Raw genomic sequence first — 9,691 nt, forward strand, 5'->3', positions numbered from 1 at the left:
CACATAGTATACACTCAACAGAATGAGCCAAAGAACTGCTGGTAACTGCATCTATGAAACTTACTGCCAAGAAACAATTAGAGTTGATTTATCCTATGAAAACTTTTGTTTTAATGAAGTTTGTAATATTTTAAAGATTTAAGAGAAAGGACAAATTTTCACTTTTACCTTTACAAAAGCAATTCTGTTCCCAAATGCTCATCCTTTCCATCTCAGCCCCTACTCCTGAATTATGTATGTTCAACTTCTCTTCAGCAAAGAACTTGGAGACTTTATATGACCACTCCAGAAGTTTGTAACTTCTACTACCTCTAAATTGTTGGAATATTTATATAGTTATGTAACATTTAACTTTACATTGCTGTATAAGTTAGTTAAGTATGCATCATAAATGATGAGCTCCCTGAGAGAAAGGAGTATGTATTACTGATCTCTGAGTGATCAAGAATATTTATTGAGCAAACATAAATTTCTCTAAACCGTAAGTACTCTTCGGGAAGAGAAAATTTCTTAAACAAAGGAGGAGGGTCAGGAAAAATGGCAAGGAAGTTGGGTTTAGCTTGGGATCTACTGACTTTGAAATAATACCTTAACTGTAGATAGAAATTTGAGTTATGAGTAAATAAATGTTACTGGAAGACAAGTGAGTGGGTGAGATTGCTAAAGGAACGTAGAGAAGATAGCCTAGGACCAAAGATGAAAGAGAAAGGGAGCTCTCATCCAAACAGCATTTGAGATGGGGTGGGCAGGGAGGAACCAATACACTGAGGTGCACCTAGGCCAAAGGAAGAAGTGTTTTGAGGAAGTGGAAATAATCATGAGTGTGAAGTGCTGATGCTAAGGCCCCTGCCTGGTGTTAGCAATAAGAAGATTGGTGACTCTGATCAGAGCAGTTCCAGGGACTCTGCCACTACTGTGTGATTTGGGCAAGTTTATAAAACTGTGAATCTCAGTTTCCTTTATTTGGAAAGGAAAGAAGGGAGGAAGGGAGGGAGGAAGGAAGGAAAAGACTATTATTGCCTCATGAGTGTTTTATAAATTAAATACATAGCAATAGTAATAAAAGGAACATATACAGCATTCCTACAATGTGCCAGACACTGAGCAGATTATATCACTTAAAAAAAAATCACTAGAGCCCTGGCTGGCGTGGCTCAGTGGATTGAGTGCCAGCCTGTGAACCAAAGGGTTGCTGGTTCAACTCCCAGTCAGGGCACATGCCTGGGTTGTGGGCCAGGTCCTCCATCAGTTGGGGGGCGTGTGAGATGCAACCACATGTTGATGTGTCTCTCCCTCTCTTTCTCCCTCCTTTTCCTTCTCTCTAAAAATAAATAAATAAAATATTTTTAAAAGTCACTAAAATCTTAAGGTACTATAGTACCTAATAGGTACTATTATCATCTGTCTTCAGATGAGGAAACTGAAGTTTATCATTATTAAGTGATGAAGATTAAAACCAGAATGCAAGAAGTGAGGATGAAAAAGCTCATATATTAAATGTATATAACTCAAGAAGTTTAAGTAAAGTGTAGGCAGGGACTAGGTGGTACCTGGAGGGAAACATGGGCTTAAGATTTTATTTATAGGTTTTATTTCAAGATGAGATAAATTTTGAAATTCTAAGCAGATTTACATTAAAAAGAGAAAGAGAGAGCCAAAAGAGAGAGACTGAAGGAAATGAAAAGACAGGGGTCAGAGATTAAGCCTTCGGTAAGAGGAAGAAGCCAGAAAATATAGGCATAGTTTAAGGAACAGGTTTGACATAAGACCTCACAGAGAAGATGGCAAAGAAATGATTAGGTTTTGAAGGTCTAATGTATAATTCTTTACAATTTGTACAATTTTGTGATTTTTTTTTCTAGCAGGACACAGTAGAGCTAACCTAGACAAGAAGAGAGAGGTTATTTGAGATTTTGCCTAGAGAGAGAAGGACAATGGAGCAAATTAATGGCAGATAATGACAAAAGAGTGAATGAAATACATGTCAGACTAAGAAAATTAAGCTGGATAGGGAAGGAAGTAAAGATAGGCCTGAATGAGGTCAAAGAATAGATCTAGTAGGGAGAAAGGACAGGCAGGAGAAATTTTGGACAAAGTTGCAAGTCTTCATTTAAAATTTCAGAGGTTGGCCATTTCTGGGTGATAACAAGGCCATGGTGTCTGATTAGCTAAAAAAAAAAAAAAAGAAAGAAAGAAAAAAGAAAAAGATCAGTTGAGTTGAAGAGGCCAATGTGTTGGAGAGACAATAGTCCATATGTATACTGAAGATACTTAGAATGAGGACAGAAACTGAGTTGTAAAGAAGAATGTGTGTGCTAGGTCCTAAATGAGAGAAGATCTATATATAAGAAGACAAAGTGGTATAGCTCTTGTGCCAGAAAGCACAGGGATTTTAAAAAGATGGAGAGATAATAGTCTATTAATATCAGTACATAAAAAACTACAGTCATTCTATCTCTCTCCTTTTGCATATCAGTGGTGTGGGAGAATGAGCTGCACCCAAGTGATACTGCTCTCCATCACTCAGCAGAGAATCTAGCTTCCATTTAAGGCCAGAACACACACACACATGCAATCCAGCAAAATAGTTAATAATGTAGAAAACTGGAGTTTCCAAGAACTGGAAAGGTTTGAGAGGGAGCAAACAGCAGGGTTGGGAGAGAGGGACAGGGAGAGGAAGCCAAGTCAGCACAGGACTAATAGTATAGAAGAGAGATGATTGAGGAGAGTAGAACAAAAATAACAAGATGATAAGATTTGCTGGGTTTATTTGGCCATAAGGTTATCAAAATAATTAGTTCTAGCAATTTCCTGGTGGCCAGGGAGTTAGCACTAAGGCCTTGCCAATGGTTTGGTTAAATTTTCTCACTTACAGTTTGGGGTTCGGGGGTCAACATTTGAGAACCTAGCATGTAACTGACCTTACATAAAGTGCTTTACACATACTATCTTAGCTAAACCTTATACCTATACCTTCCCTCACTTTATATATGAGGGAACTAAAGATCAGAGAGGCAAACTGACCAAACCTGGGTTCTTTAATTAATATTAGTGACATTGAGGAATCCAGGCTTCTTTTCAAATCTAAATCAGTATGATAGTATATAAAAGAACGTGAAATCAGAGTACGTTTAGTCACTTTCTACCAGTGAAATCTTGTATGTTTCTTCTTCTTTTTTTTGAATCCTCACAGAAGATACTTTATTGCTTTTAGAGAGAGAGGAAGGAGGGAGAGAGAGAAGAAGGGAGGAGAGAGAGAAAGAGAGAGAAACATCAATGGATGTGAGAGAGAAACATCGTTCAGTTGCCTCTTGTAGGCTTCCTGATCAAGGATGGAACCTGCAGCTTAGGTATGTACCCTGACCAGTAATTGAACCTGCAACCTTTTGGTTCATGGGACAGGACGACACTCCCACTAACTGAGCCACACTGGCCAGAGCATTTTGTATGTATCTTAACTCCAGTAAGCTTATCTACCAAACAAGGTTAATACAAAGACTAAACTACAGCTACAAAACAAATCTTAGTATTTATTTCTTTAACCTAAAATTGGCCTACATAGGAATTTATTTCCAAAAGTGAAATCTCTTACTTGGTTTGCTTCAAACACAAATCCAAAGTTTCTGAATTAATGCTTATTAATTTTACAGATAGGAAACTGAGGTTGTGAGAGAGGATATACAATCTATACCTCCCTAGTATATCTAGAATCAAGTCCAAACTTCATAGTTTCAGGTCTTTAATATGATCACCCTAGCCACATTTCTCACTAATGACTTATACAAATACAATACTCAAACCTGTGGCAACTACCATTTTTTAACAAATGTATCTTATACTTTCCCTACTTTGTATCTCCTAAATTATTTAATCTACTGAAATTGTGCTCTCCAAGGCCCAAATGAAATTCATCTTGAATATGAGTGATGTCTAATCTTGTTTCCAAATATTGAGAATCACAGCTCCCGCCTCTGAATTCCTATATCACTTTGTCTTGACCTCCTGTAGAGTGTTTATTGCCTTACAATTTAGGTTAAGCATGAAAAAACTTCATTTCTGCCAGTAGAGGTGAAGTCCTTTAAAGGTAGTTGGGAGAGAACTAACATTTACTTTGCATCTACAAAGAACCAATTGCTTTTCATATATATATATATATTACATATATATATGTATATATATATGAAATATATATATAATCTGTATGCACACATTATTTTATATAATCTTTGTAGTACCCTATGAAGGAAAAATTTATTTTTTATAGATAAGGATACTGAAAATCACAGAGGTTAAATAATTTGCTTATAGCCCTAAGGCCAGTAAGTGACACAGCCTAGATAGATTTGATTGTTTCCTATCCACCCACTAATCATCAGGAATAAAACCCCACTGCCTTTGTCATAAAGTATTAGCAGGAAAGATTTGATATAGGATATTTGCCCTCCTACTTTCCAAGACTAAGAACAGACTCTTCAGAACAAACAGAATGATTAATATGAGTCCTGAATAAAGATGAAGAGATCAGAAGCCTGCTTCCAGGAAAGAAAAGTCAAAAACCATTACTTTTCACTATCTTGTTTAAAAACTCCTCCTCCTTTGAGGTTTATGCCATCTGGCTATATCACTCTCCACCTTTCTCCTCATCTGTTATCTACCACCCTCCCGATTAATTCAGTATATTCACTGCACCTGGGTCACAACAGTCTCTCTTCTCCACATTCTAGCACCCTAAATCATTTCACTATCCACACAGAAGATTCATTCAATAAAACAGCCTCATAGTTCCTTGTCATACTCAGCTTCACGAACCTTCACCTCTGCTGTACTTCAGCTGCTCACACAGACAGACCTACGAAGAGCTCCACATCAGACAATTTAACTTCCATATTCCACTTTCTGACCACAAGTTTCTTTTTTCTAACTTACTTCCACCACTTTTGCTCATTGACCTAACTCAAAAAATCACAAAATACTCGATTCTAAAACTGAACTCGTCATTCAGTGTTTCCTGTCTCAGTTACTGTCACCATTATCCCCTTAGTCACCCAAACCGAAAACCTGATCATCATGCCAGACTCGTCACTGTCTCACTGGCATATCCAGTCAATTGTAAAGCCTTCATTTCTTTTTCCTCATCCCTGTGACCACAATTAAACATGTTATTCAACCATATCTGATAAAAACCTTTCAGTGATTTGAAAGAGTCTGCAAGGGGAAGCTAATTTCAGGCAGTCCCAAACTGCTTGTGGTTCTCCATGCAAGCTATTCTTTTCTTCATTGATGACTTTCCTCATGCCAATTTCCATGTTTGTGTGGTTGTGTCTCCCAAGTCCCCCACTGGGGACCTGGCTCATGTGCCCTGACTGGGAATCGAACTGGCAACCCTTTGGTTCGCAGGCCGGCACCAAATCCACTGAGCCACACCAGCCAGGGCCAGTTTCTGTTTCTGAAGCACACTTTTTATTCATCTTTGTGTGACTTACTCCTACTTATCATTTAAGATTTGGGTCGGGTGTCATCTCTCCCCAAAGCTTTCCCTAAAGTCCTAGGCTAGTCTAAGCATCCTAACCTTGGGACATTGTATGGATAGCTCTTATCCCTTATTCTGAGATGTCCTATTTTAGCATTTAGTTTACATGGCTACACAAAGATTGAAAATGTATCTTACTCATCTTAGTATACCCAGCTAAACACAGTAGATGGCATAGTGCCTGACACACAGTAGATACACAAATGTAGAATAAAGATCAGAACGTGCTGAACCTGGAAATTTTCAGTGGGGTATTCACACCAGTTCTTTCTCAGTTTTTAGGATTCCCTACTACTAACTCCAAACTCCAAGTCCTTCAAAGGGAAGGAACCAGAGCTTTTCCTGAGTCTATACAGAATAGTGTTATATGCATTTTTTTATCCAACTTACATAACAGAAATCAAAACTTGATATGTATACTACAAACTTTAAAACCACTAAACAACTTAAAAAATGAAGACATAAGAAAAGGATAAAGAACCAATTCTGACTGTTGGTATGTGCTTGTCTATGTTATAAAAATAGCTCAAAACAGGGTCCCAGATACAAGAACCTGGCATTTGGTCTACAAGATAATCACCATTCTTCTGGGCTTAAAAAATTACTAACCACCCCAGCTGGTGTAGCTCAGTGGATTGAGCTCAGGCCTGTGAACTAAGGGGTCACTGGTTCAATTCCTAGCTGGGGCACATGCCTGGGTTGCGGGGCAGGTCCCTGGTAGGGGGCACGTGAGAGGCAACCACACATTGATGTTTCTCCCTCCCCCCTCTAAATATAAATAAATAAAATCTTAAAAAAAACAACAACAATTACTAACCAACAGGATTGCTTAGGCAGGGATTTAGGACCTTGGTAAAAGACACTTTTTAAAAACTTAACCCCACATACCAAGGCTAAGTGGTGAAAAAGCCAGTAAAAAATAATGCTGGCAACTAACAAAAATATTCTTTTTCATAGTAATTTTGGGCCTTCTGCTGGCAGTTAGAAATAGAGCACAGACTTCAATATAATAAAGCATTTCCCTTTCCAGCTAAATATTAAATTGCAGTTTGGCACCAAAATGGGTCTCAATCCTTCTTCAGAGTAAAAATAATAAACACTTCTATTTGCATGGTGCATTGCAACACTTTGATATACATTAGCTCATTTGATAAAGTGTTTATAGACATTTATAAAATGAGGGAAAACCCCAAAATTTCCACAAAATAGGATCTCTTTTTATTTGTTTGAACAAACAGTACTAGACTTTTTTTTTTTTTTTTAGATCAAAACAGCACAGAAATGAGGAAGGGACTAGAGTATTTTTAATTTAAGCAGGTCAACCCTTGGGGACAAGGAGCTTCTTGGAGAAACTTACTAGTTTCTTACATCAAGAAGCTCTCCTTTAAAGGGGATATTGACAAACTAGAGCTCATTCAGAGGAGCGATCAGAGACCACAACATACAATAATCAAGTAAAAGAACTGGAATTAGTAAAGAGAAGACAAGACTCCAAGGATATCATCGTTATTTTCAGGTCTCTTAAAAGAGAGTCTACTAGGGAGGAAAAAGAACTAAGAAAAAAACTAGGAAGAATGGGAAGCAGCTCTTCCAACAACAACAAAAACAAAAGTATATATATTTCTAAAAACCAAAGGTGTCCAGGAACAGACTGGGTTTCCTTGGGAAAAGGTTAGTTTCTCATCACTGGAGGCGTTCAAACAGGTCGGTCAAATTATCAGGGTACAATTTGAGATTTTCAAAGCTACTTTGTAATGAGATAGGAGAAGCGGACCCTGAATGGCTTTTAAATTCCCTTCCAGTCTGGAGATGTCTGGGAGTAAGCCATCTCCTGGAAACCCTTTTTCATTCCTCTCGGGCTGGCCCAGCGCTCTGCTCACGCGTCCGGCCCTCCTGGCAGCGTGTTCACCTGGGTGCCCAGCGCCCGCGCCCCACGGTCTGAGGTCTGAAACCTGCACTCCCCGCCCGTCCCCAGCGGCACACGTGAGTGTCCCCGCGCAGCTCCGGCCGCTCGGAGCCAGTCCGGAGGACCGCTGCTGACAGCTCCGGGCCCCTCGCGCCGTTTACCCTGCTGTCCGCCGACTTCGGTCCTCTGTCCCGAACCGGGACCGGGACCGGGACCCACGGGCATCCCTCAGCTCTTGCGTCTGCAGGCCAACAGACCCGCGCTCGGACTGAGAAGCCCTCTGGCTTACCGCCCTCGGCTCAAAGCCAGCGTCCCCCGCCGACCCCAGCCCCGCCGGCCTGGACACAGCGGCTCCTGCACCCACCGCCCCGAGACGCCGAGCCTCCAAGGGTCCCCCCCGTCCTTGGGTTCCCCATGCCGGGGCCCTTGGGGTGCCCCGACCGCGTCAGGCCGTCGGCCGGACACTGAGCCCCGCCGGCCGGACACTGAGCCCCGCCGGCCGGACACCGAGGCAGAACCGGCTGCCGGGGCTCCGGGCCGAGCTGACAAGGTGGGGAAGGGCCGCGGCCGCGCCTGCACCAGACAGGCCGAAAGACCCCTTCACAGACAGCCGGGTCCCGGGGGGCGGGAGCACAGGGCTGGCAGGTCCCGCCGCCGCCGCCGACACTCCCAAAGCGGCCCCCGGTCGCGCAGGCCCCTTAGGGAGAAGGCAGTCCAGACTGGTGGAGACAGCCGCTGAGGCGCTTACCTGCGGACGCGAAGCAGCGCGGAGCGGCTCACTCCCTCCCCGCCGCCATGTTTCCCCTGCGTCGGGATCAAGAGAGGACGCCTGAAGGGGGCGGACGGGGACGGCTCGGGAGGGCGGCAGGGGGGCGAGCGGCGGGGGCCTCTATCCAGGCAGTCGCGACTAGGGCTGAGGCGTGGGAGGGGCGAGGGGGGAGGTGCCCCCCGGGGGGGCGGGCCCGCAGCTCCCGGCCCCGCCCCTGCCCCTAACGCCGCGAGGTGGCGTGCGCCGCGGCCGTTAGGCCCGCGCAGGGGGGCGGGGGGGACAGGGGCGGGGCGGTGTGGTGAGGGCGCCGCTAGAGTCTGAGCCCCGCCAGCCCTGGCCGCCTCTTGTTTTCCGCCCGTGGGGCCCGGTTCCGCCCCCTGGCCCGCTCTCCGCGCGGCGTCTGGAGGATGGGTAAACCCAGCCCAGAAGAGAGCTTAGGGAGTCGTGTTCGATTCCCGCCCGCCTTGTGCCACCCGTCCCGAGGCACGCGTAGGGCCGTGAGGGAGACGGCGGACCCAAGAGCGGTCAGGTCTCCGCCTCGCAGGCCGGCTAACGTGGGGCGCCGTTTCGGGCAAAGAGCGGGCGCTCTATGTCTGACCAGCTGCATGATGGATGAGCATGGGTGTGACACCGCGCACCTCTACCCCAGGGCCCTCATCTCAAGTGTGATAGCACTTACTTCAGAAGGATGGTGTGAGGAAATAAGTTAATGTTTGTAAAGCACACAGAACAGTGCAGGGGTCTAGTAAATAAATATCCAGTAGGTATAACCTCACACAGTCCTTCACTGGTTCACCCATTCAGCAAGTACACAGGGTCATCCTTTTGGTGCCCATTAGCATTCTTTGCTACACTCCTCTGATTAACCACCACTTCCACACGGGGTTAGCCCTATTTTAGCAGAAACTGAAGCTCAGAGAGGTGAAGCTACTTTTCCAAGGTCACCAAGCCAGTAAATGACTAGATGGAGGCTCATCTCCAGTGTCACTGACTTCATGCCTGTGCCCTTCCTGCAGGGAGTGGTCACCTCTGGTAGAGTGGGTCAAAGGAGGCAGTCCACAGTCAAACACATTCAGTTTAGCTCTTGAGGGAGTCTGTAAGTGCGCACGTGTGACTGGAGACTGTATCCGCTTGCTAAACATGGCTGGAAGAGGGGCAAAAGCCAACACGGCCCACGCGTGGCCCTCATTGGTTGGAATGCTAGATGCTCCCACTGGCTTTTGGCGCCGGTGAATTCTGGGAGAGCAGTTTGAAAGGGGATTGGAAAAGCAAAAAGGCAGTTGGTTTTCCCTGCCCCCTGCCCCAGCTCTGGGGGTGGGGGATGGGTAGCCTGAGGATTGGGTGCCAACAGTGACCAGTGTGGGCCTGTGAGTGTAGGAACCTGTGAGTGAGGACTGGGTGCACAGACCATGAAAGATGCCTGAAGCTGGACAGCAGCTAGCCCACTAAGCCACCTACATTTATGATACTTTTGGGTGGGACAAGA

General features: G+C 44.4%; 1 protein-coding gene across 11 annotated transcripts in view; it reads right to left on the reverse strand.

The window, feature by feature from the left end:
- SCMH1 (Scm polycomb group protein homolog 1) overlaps window positions 1-8,351 on the reverse strand; it is a 142,682-nt gene extending 134,331 nt beyond the window's left edge. For 6 of the 11 annotated variants that reach the window (XM_045859141.1, XM_045859137.1, XM_045859139.1 and 3 more), the window contains exon 1: window positions 8,185-8,351. The gene's annotated coding sequence lies outside the window, so the exon portion shown is untranslated. The remainder of the gene's footprint in view (window positions 1-8,184) is intronic. The other 5 variants (XM_045859135.1, XM_045859138.1, XM_045859133.1 and 2 more) reach the window with 1 other exon arrangement.
- Between the last annotated feature and the right edge of the window lie 1,340 nt (window positions 8,352-9,691).

Source organism: Phyllostomus hastatus, unplaced genomic scaffold, assembly GCF_019186645.2.
Source record: "Phyllostomus hastatus isolate PE091 unplaced genomic scaffold, TTU_PhHast_1.1 phas_scaffold_182, whole genome shotgun sequence".
In the NCBI taxonomy this organism is placed as follows: Eukaryota; Metazoa; Chordata; class Mammalia; order Chiroptera; family Phyllostomidae; genus Phyllostomus; species Phyllostomus hastatus.